Source organism: Schistocerca piceifrons, chromosome 7 (genome assembly GCF_021461385.2).
Source record: "Schistocerca piceifrons isolate TAMUIC-IGC-003096 chromosome 7, iqSchPice1.1, whole genome shotgun sequence".
Classification (NCBI taxonomy): domain Eukaryota; kingdom Metazoa; phylum Arthropoda; class Insecta; order Orthoptera; family Acrididae; genus Schistocerca; species Schistocerca piceifrons.
This window is the reverse complement of record NC_060144.1, coordinates 94,950,847-94,961,794: the sequence shown is the minus strand read 5'-3', so window position 1 is coordinate 94,961,794 and position 10,948 is coordinate 94,950,847.

Genomic DNA, 10,948 nt, shown 5'->3' with positions numbered 1-10,948 from the left:
TCCGCTTCACAATAGTCTACATTCCCGGCAAGGAGAACATTGTTGCGGACGCACTGTCACGTGCACTGGCTGGGCTTGAGAAAAGTGACACAGAAGGCAACCTCGAGAAAAATTTCAGTATTCTTTACATTCAGAAAGTCGCCTTTGAAAACTTCATCACCACATCTTTAAAGGACATTGCTCATGAACAAGATAAAGATCCGATTTGGAAAGACATCAAGAGCAAATGGCATGAAAAGACACACACACAGATTCGGCATTATTACCTGGTTAGAAACAACATACTCTTCAAACGCTGCACTGTTGATGACAAGCTATGGGTACTTTGCATTCCAGACGATTTTGTTAATAAGCTCATTTGGTACATTCATTTCAGTTATGCACATTTTGACCCACGAAAATGTTATCATATTCTTCGAACGACTTGTTATTTTAACTATATGGAAAAGAGAATTCGAAGAGTCTTGTCTATTTGTAAACTTTGTCAAAAGGCGAAACCATCTACTATCTCCCACCGTGCTCCGCTGTTTCCTATCATTCCTTCTAAATTAAAGGAATTTGCTGCTGTTGATCTCTTGGGACCCCTTGTCAGAACATCTAATGGATTTTCGTACATTCTAGTCGCTGTTGAACTTACTTCAAAATTTGTTTCTTTCACTCCATTACGTAAAGCCACTGGACGGTCTGTATCCAACGCCTTTGTTAAAAATTTCTTACGTGAAGTTGGACACGTTAGTAAAGTCATTTCAGATAATTGACCGCAATTCAGATCTGCTGTTTGGTCACGCATGCTTCGGAATCATAAAATCAAACCTGTTTTTATTTCATTGTACTCACCACATTGTAACACCTCCAAACGGATTATGAAAGAAATCAATAAGCTTTGCAGACTTTATTGTCACCGAAAGCATCAGCATTGGGACAGATATTTACACTTATTTCAAAACGTGCTAAATGAAATGCCTCATGACTCCACTGCTTTACCACCTACTCTTGTACTTAAGAATGAAGAACCACCAAACAGAATTGGAGAGCTTGTACTTTCCCGAATACATGTAAACTTCGACACATAGACATATTTGATTTGGCTATTAAAAATATAAAATCTGCAGCAGACAAAAGGAGAAAATTACACAGTAAAGCAAATGTAAAGAAATTATATATTGGTCAGAAAGTACTTATTACAGCTCATTCATTGTCACATAAGAAGAAACACTTGAGTCACAAATTCCTTCTAGTTTACAATGGACCTCACAGAATCCGACATATACCACATGATAATTGCGTTGAAGTTGAAACGCTGCGTACTAGGAAGAGTAAAGGTTTACACCACATTTCACATGTAAAACCGTTTATTGAAAGGTAATCTGCTTTTTAACTTTGTCTTTGCCATATAACTTTTCACTTTACATTGCTAGTAGGCTTTGTCAGACTTAGAATCTGTTAATATGCAACAATGTTTGAGGTTAAATATCCAGTCAAGAACCAAGAGAACTTATTTCAACAGAAATTATGAATGCATTGTTATAGTGAACAGACGACACAATGTTGTTATTTGTACATTCTTGCTTGTTAGTTGCATGATTACGTAACGACTATAAGGCTTACATACTTAGAACATTTACCAGTACTGCTAATGAGATTTAAATGCAACATTTTGGTTTACTTGAAAATACATTCTGGATAAGTACTTTCTGTGAGATACCAGATGACACAGTGGTTAGTTTATGTGACAGCTACACGATTTTATCACGACGCTACTAATGAGTGACAATTTACAATGTTGCTTTTGCGGTGTTTCTGTTTTATATCTGCACAGTTTTTCTGTATTATTCTGGAAAGTAAAACATGTTTTAGTAGTAACTTTTGTGGTATAGCTACAATGAGACAGCCTTTTCCATAGCACAACAGTACGTTACATTGTAGTGCTTTCTTGATCACGGTAAGGTATGTATTAACTACGATATCTATACGCAAAGCATTTCACTTTCGTTTATGATGAGGTAAGTACATCGACTTCAGTAGAACTTTGCTTACAGAAGACGATAACTACGACACTTCCACAGAATTATCTTACAGCAAGACGCACATTTAGCGCTACAGGACATGCATTTGAGAGATTAATTTTGTACTTAAACCATTTATTTTTCAAGATTTTTGAATTACAAAGAAAGTTTTCCATGATAAATTTCATTCCAGTGCTGTAATCTCTAACACCTGAGGGTATAATTACATTAATCCTCAGTGGGGTACACGCTTACTTTGTGTACCATGTGTTTGGCAAGCACAAGGAGCCCTAGCTAATATGGTATTTGCTTATACAACTTTACACATCGGTACCATATTTCTTCAACACAGAATTACACAGCTATCTGATTATTTAACAGAGAAACAAAAGAATTTTTTTATGTCAGTGGCACATGTTTACGCAATTACACAGTTGGATAATTTCACACTTATGAATTGTATTTTGTCTGTACTTTGTGAACTGTTCATATTTTTTCAGAACCATTGTGATACTATGAGAGCTTTGAATGATGTATTTGGTGTGAGATCATGATTTTTAAGGTACGTTTGAGGTAGATGACACTATTGAAATGAGCAGAGAATATTTTTTAGGTTTTGAAACTATTGGAGGAAGCTACGACGTTTTTGAGATTTGACTGAGGTGTTATGATGTTATTTTTACGACGACGATGTGTATTATGCTGCTGAGGTATGTTTATGGTCAATAAGCTGATGTTATATGAGGAATTTGATTATGCTACGTATTTGTTATGATGAAATATTGAAGAAGTGTCGACGAATATTTATATGTGTAGTAAGGTAAGGAGTAATGAATAGTGGTTAGGGACTCTGACTTGTGAAAAAGGATGTTGGAAACCAAGAATCATACTTTAAGAATTATGAAATGTGTGTACATGCGTGAATGTATTACAATGCCACTGAAAATTTTTTGAACACTGTTGTATTTACAGGATTTTGTTTCTACAGATTTGTAACGCAAATTCTTGACCTGTGAAATATTTTTATATGAGACTGTCACTGTAGCGGAAACTGGTGTGCTACGTGCTGTTCACATCCAGCTGCCACTGCCCAACACTACAATGGCAGACAACAATGCAAACTAGCCACAGGCTTCACACAGCACAGCCAGTGATTTTCATACAGAGCGCTATGTGGCGTTACCAATAAGAAAACCTAAACAGCCTACTTACAATAGTCTTAATTCAAACTGAACTACTATAAAATTACTTTACCTTCACTTACCCAACTGTTATGTGAAGTATCAAAACCTAACCATTTAACATAAACTTTATTATCTTCGTTTTTTAAAACTGTTTTAACTAAGTATACATTTGGATATTTCGTTTTCTAGAGTTGTTCATAAAAAATTCCTTTTATATCTTTTAATTTCTATGCAATTGGATTAGAATAAGTAACATCTTCAATTTCAAATATTTCTGTTGACCGAATAGCGGTATATCCTTTTTCAAAAAGACCTTTAAGTTTATTAATTCTAACTTCATCACCTTTTTTAAATTTAGTTATCTCATAAGCGTCAGCTGAAGCAGACGTTAGTCTGCGACTAGATACAATGTTACTTAGTTTTAATTTATACTTCTATTAGTTTCATTTTATTGTTGAATGTTTTGTATTGCTATATTAATCAATCAGTTCTTTCACTAAATTTATCTATTTATAATTTCCTTGTAAAGCAAATTTCTTCCACATGTTCCTTTAAAAGTTCTGTTAAATCATTCAGCAACAGACGCTTTTAATTCTGAAATAGGTTAATAATGATTAATGTAATATTTTTAAAATAATTCTTTAAATTCTTTTTTGTAAAGTTCTTTACCATTATCTGTTTGTAAATTATGCGGCTTTCAATGTATAAAATTTTTTTCAATGCATAAATTACATTTTTAGCTGTTGTAACTTTAATAGGAACAGAAAATGCATATTTTGAAAAGACATCAATAACAGTCAATAAATATTTATATCCTTTGTTTATTTTAGAAATTATTTTTTAATTTCCAGAATCCATTTCAACTAAATCAGCTTGCCATAAATCATCTATACTAAACGAAACAACTTTTCTTCTTTCAAATTGCTTTCTCATTCATTTATGTAGTTCATTTATTATATTTTCACGAATATTATTTTAACCTTCAACAGCACTTACAAACTTTTGTTAACAAATTTACTCTTTTTAAATTAAAAAGTCTACAAAGACCTTCAATTCCTTGTCTTTCGTTTTTAGTTATTGGGTTTTTGTGTTGGTAACGCCATGTAGCACTCTGTATGAAAATCACTGTCTGTGCTGTGTGCAGTCTGTGGCTGATTTGCATTGTTGGAATACTGATATTGTAGTGTTGGGCAGTTTGATGCCAACAGTGCGTAGCATTGCACAGTTGGAGATGAGCCACCAGCAGTGGTGAATGTGGGGAGTGAGATGGCGGAGTTTTGAGAGTGGATGATCTGGACATGTGTCCATCAGAGACACTAAATTTGTAATGCTGGATGTCATGAACTGATGTATATATTATGACTTTTGAACACTATTAAGGTAAATACATTGTTTGTTCTCTATCAAAATCTTTCGTTTGCTAACTATGCATATCAGTAGTTAGTGCCTACAGTAGTTAGAATCTTTTATTTAGCTGGTAGTATTGGTGCTCGCTGTATTGCAATAGTTCGAGTAAAAAAATTTTTGTGACGTAAGTGGTTCATGAAAGGTATAGGTTATTGTTAGTCAGGGCCATTCTTGTGTAGGGATTATTGGAAGTCAGATTGCATTGTGCTATAACTATTGTGTGTCAGTTTAGTGATGATCAGAATAAGTAAAGAGAGAAATGTCTGAGAATGTTCAGTTTTGCTCAAATAACGTAAGGGTTTTACCAGCACAGTAATTCATAAATTTTTCTAAGGGGATGTTTCACTCTATGTGGAATATGCATATCAGTAAATTTTTACACTTGAAACAATAAATATGATAATCATGTGAAGCAGGATTTTCCATTTATATAGATAATAAATATATTAAATTTTAAATTATTAATTATTTCAACAAATGCAATTATATTTACATCTACAGGAACAGTTTTAACAGAATATTTGAATATTACAGTTATAAAATTTGATTTATGTACTATTATTGATTGAATATTATTATTTATTTTGTATAGCTTATCAGCTACACTGACTGCTATATCTAAATCATCAAAGTTTAACTCTCTATTTATATTTTTACTAACAATAATAATCCTTTGAAGTATGAAATCATATTCAAAATTATACCTTTTTTGTTCACCACCTGTTATAAAAGTAAATACAATTATTTGTTAATCATATACTTTATATTTAAGATTACTTAACTGTTCTAAGTATGGTGTTAAATCTGTTTTTGAGAAATAATCTGAAAAAGCTCTTTCTTCTTCCTTTTTTGTAAAGAAATTCTTGAAAGTGTTGTAGTTATCCTGATGAATCTGATTAATTTTTCATTAAATTGTGTATTGGTGATGTAGTTATTAAATTGTGTTAGAATGCTTGTGTATTCAGGATTTGTAACATAATCTTTTTCTAAGTATTGTGTGTTAACTACATCTTTTGCATCAACTGGATCTTTTACTTTACTATTAAAACCAATATAACCTTTACTTATGTTAAAATAAACATAAATTCTTTTTGAAATTGTTTAGTTGCATTAGTTACCTTTGGATCTATAGATGATTGTAGGTGTTTAATACTATTTTCAATATTTTCTAAATTTAATTTCGATTAATTAACTACATGTTCATTTTGTTGAAATAAATAAAGCTTGTGTTCAAAAATGTCCATTTATTAATTCTAAACTATAATTAAAATTATGGTTGTCATATAGTAATTTTAAAACGGATGAACATAAATGGCCACATTTTACTTCATCAAAATCCTGTATTATTTCTGTATTGTAATATAATTAAACTTTTCTTAAATAATTATCTAATTGTTTTGTTATATTACCACCAAATGCTTCAAAAACAACTTTTTTAGAATTATTTTTATAATAACAAATCTAATGTGTACCGGGATTATCAGACTTACCCAAATTTACTGTACCACATTCAATTTTTGATGGCTTATTTGGTAATTCATCAATCATGTATACCCCACAAAAGTATTTAATTTTTAATTGTTTAATAAGTTCTTCTATTTCAAAATGACTTAATGCACTAGGATATTTATTAATTACTCTTTCGAAAATTCTTTTGTTTTTTTTATTCCAGATCCAGATATCTTTTCCATATTTATGTCTTTTTGTTCTTCTAATTCTTATCAGCTTTCTTCTTATCTATAACTGCATTTGCAATTGCTGCATATCCACTAGCTAAAGAACCAATTGCTGCTAAATAAGGTAATGCAGCTAATAATAGTGGTAAAAATTGTCCTTCATGTTGTGTTAGTCCTTTACCATCTTACTTTTTTGTTAAATATTCAATAATTTTTTTAACAACAGGAATAACTAATGTAACAAGTAAATTTCCACCAACTTTCTTTTCCTTTTACCTTTTCTGAACATCGGCTAAAAATGGTTCAATTGCATTTGATGGTTCATTATTTAACTTTAATTTAATTGACTTTGGTCTAGTTTTTGCCACTAGGTAGTAAAGTATAATCAATTGCAAAGTTATTTATTTATAGTGAAAATTTAATAAAGATTTTTTTAAATTTATAATCCCCAACCATTTGCATCAACATTAATTCCCATACGTAATTTTCGTTTTCCATACATTATCATTCTAACTGCTGTTGCTGCAACTTTTCCACCAAATGAAGCATCATCTGTACACGTTCTTTCTTTTGCAGCTAATTGAAGATCTTTATCAGCTATATATCTTTTTTCTAAATCTTTATTGTCTCTATAAGCAACATCATCTTTTTTAAACGTTCATCTAATGGATTTATACCTTTATCACCCTTAGCTAAGCTTTCTTCTAATTTTGTACCTGGACCACAATAGTTATAACCTGGAGATGCATTTCAAATGGTAATTTGTGAATTAAAGTATTTACTAATCCTTTTCCATATTTATCACTTTTCAAAAATGTATGTGGGAGATTTAAAAATCGAATTAAATATGGCATTCCTTTTCGATTATCAATTATGAAATCACTAAATTTTTTGTTAACATTTGCACAATACTAACTTTTTCATTATAATAATTCCTATTTCGATCTCATTCTTCACCATGAATATCTGATAATCTATCATTTAATTGTCTAACATCATTTAACTAGACATATTCAACTAGTTTTTCTGCATATTTTTTAATTAAACGTTCACCCATTTTTTCAGGAGAACTTGGTTCTGAATCACCTATTGTATGTCTTCTTAAGATTGGAAAATAATCATGAACAATTGGTTTTATCAAATATTTATGTTTATTACCTTTACTTGACCTTATTTTATTTGGATTATTATCAGAATACAATGCGCCTGAATCATATAATATATCTGCATAATTTGATAAATCTACACCATCGAATTTTTCAGGTAAAAGTCTCATTAATCGATCTCTACCCTCATATGTTTTTTCACCAATTTTTAATTTATCTCCACTGAATTCAACAAGTAAATTCCCAACGTCCTTAAACATACTAACAGGTCTTAAACCAAAAGCTTTATCTTCACTATGATTAATATACTTTAAAATTCTTTCAGTATCATTTATCTTTATAGTTTCATTTTGGTAACTACTTGATTCTTTTTCTTCTTGGCATTTATTCAGTGTATCTTGAACTTCTGATTCACTTAATGTATAATCACATTTCCCAGGAACAGACCAATCTATTAATGGTTTAATTGGTGATAAGTCTTCAAAATCTTCTAAATGATGATGATTGAAATCATTTGTTTTTCAACTTCTCTGTATTCTTCAATTACTTTTAAAACATTGTCACCTAATCCTTCGATTCCTTGTTTAACTTGTTCAATTGCATCAATAACCGGTTAATCTTCCTTTTTATATTTCTCATATTCTGTTATTGGTTGCTTTTTCCAAAGCTTCAATTGTTGTTTCAATTCTTCAGCTTACTTTCTATTTTGATTAGCTTTTTTAACAACTTCTTCATCATACTTTGCAAACGTTTATTAAGGAAGAAGAAACATTAGTTACATTTAACTTTATTGTTTACGTTTATCGTTTATGTTTATGTTTACATTTATGTTTATGTCTATGTTAAAATTTATATTTACATTTAATGTTTAGTTGTTAACAAATGTTATATTTTATTTCTAAACTTACCTTCATTTGGTTTTCTAGTTATATCTATTGTGAAAAATCCAAATTCATCATTCCAACATATACTGCACATTTCTTTAAAATTATCAAACTTCAAATCTGTACATTCAAACTCATCTTAAATAAGATTTAAATTTGTATCAATGTGTCTAAATACATTTAAAAAATTTAAATTATCTCTAACTAACTGTTTTGGTATTTTTGAATAAGTTTGAGCTAATTAAAAGCAATCTATACCTTTGCGTCTTCCTCTGGTAGAACGTTCTCTTACAGTATCTTGATTTTCTAAAATGATATCATCGAATACCACGACTGAAATATTTTTGCATTCATCTAAGGGATTAATTTCTTCATTATTTTCAATGAAACTAACAATTTGATTTATTAATATTATCTTAAATTTTTTTTACATTGTTTTATAAATCCTTGATATTTTGGCTGAAATAAACGTTTTGAATATATATACAGGGTATTACAAAAAAGTGCAGCCAAACTTTCAGGAAACATTCCTCACACACAAATAAAGAAATGATGTTATGTAGACATGAGTCCGGAAATGCTTAATTTCCATGTTAGAGCTCACTTTAGTTTCGTCAGTATGTACTGTACTTCCTCGATTCACCACCAGTTGGCCCAATTGAAGGGAGGTAATGTTGACTTCGGTGCTTGTGTTGACATGCGACTCATTCCTCTACAGTACTAGCATCAAGCACATCAGTACGTAGCATCAACAGATTAGTGTTCATCATGAACATAGTTTTGAAGTCAGTGCAATGTTTAGAAATGTGGAGTTGGGAGATGCCCATTTGATGTATGGATTAGTATGGGGCAATAGCCGTGGCGCGGTACGTTTATATCGAGACAGATTTCCAGAACGAAGGTGTCCCGACAGGAAGACATTCGAAGCAATTGATCGGCGTCTTAGAGAGCACGGAACATTCCAGCCTATGACACGCAACTGGGGAAGACCTAGAACGACAAGGACACCTGCAATGGACTAGGGAATTCTTCATGCAGTTGACGATAACCCTAATGTCAGTGTCAGAGAAGTTGCTGCTGTACAAGCTAACATTGACCACATCACAGTACAGAGAGTGCTACGCGAAACCAGTTGTTTCCGTACCATGTACAGTGTGTGCAGGCACTATCAGCAGCTGATTGGCCTCCACGGGTACACTTCTGCAAATGGTTCATCCAACAATGTGTCAATCCTCATTTCAGTGCAAATGTTCTCTTTACGGATGAGGCTTCATTCCAAAATGATCAAATTGTAAATTTTCACAATCAACATGTGTGGGCTGACGAGAATCCGCACGCAATTGTGCAATCACGTCATCAACACAGATTTTCTGTGAACGTTTGGGCAGGGATTGTTGGTGATGTCTTGATTGGGCCCCATGTTCTTCCACCTACGCTCAATGGAGCACGTTATCATGATTTCATATGGGATACTCTACCTGTGCTGATAGAACATGTGCCTTTACAAGTACGACACAACATGTGGTTCATGCACGGTGGAGCTCCTGCGTATTTCAATCGAAGACTTTGTACACTTCTCAACAACAGATTCAGTGACCGATGGATTGGTAGAGGTGAACCAATTCCATGGCCTCCACGCTCTCCTGACCTCAACCCTCCTATCATTTAGGGGGGCATATGAAAGCTTACGCAACCCCGGTACCAAATATAGAGACTCTTCGTGCTCGTATTGTGGATGGCTGTGATACTATACCCCATTCTCCAGGGCTGCATCAGCGCATCAGGGATTCCATGCAACGGAGAGTGGATGCATGTATCCTTGCTAACGGAGGACATTTTGAACATTTCCTGTAACAAAGTGTTTCAAGTCATGCTGTACGTTCTGTTGCTGTGTGTTTCCAGTCCATGATTAATGTGATTTGAAGAGAAGTAATAAAATGAACTCTAACATGGAAAGTAAGCATTTCTGGACACATGCCCACATAACATATTTTCTTTCTTTGTGTGTGAGGATTGTTTCGTGAAAGTTTGGCTGTACCTTTTTGTAACACCCTGTATATTTAAAAGTTTAATTTTATTCCTGTTTAACCAACCTGGAGCTAAAAATATAATTATCAATCATTAATGTTGTTTTACCACAAACACTTGGTCCAATTATTGCACATCTGATAGAATTTGGTAAAAGATTAACATGTTTGTTTTTTGAAATCTTTTCTGGAATTCTTACTTTAGGTACCCAATCTATTTTATTCGTTTATTAATAATTTTTTTCGACTTAGTGATAAATCTAGTATACTTAGAAGAAGATTAACTGTTCCAATACGTGATAGTGATACTAATGTTTCATTAGTTGCTTTTTATTGAACTTCTTTAACACCAAATATTGCAACAAAAAATAATAAACTTTATTGTGATGGAGAAATGGCAGAAATTCCTGAAGGTCAATATAGTTTTAAAAATTTAAAAAAAATTATTCATTCTAAAAACCCTAATGTACACATTAAAGCAGATGAAATATTAAACTGAGTGACTATTGAAAGGGTTGTTAAATTGTACATGGAGATAGAAGATAGTATTGGAAGTTTACTTGGTTTTAATAATCAAGTTGTTTTATGTGATGAAAAACCTGTAGCTAAAGATGTTAATAAATAATTCCTTTTGAATTAATAAATATGAATTTTAATC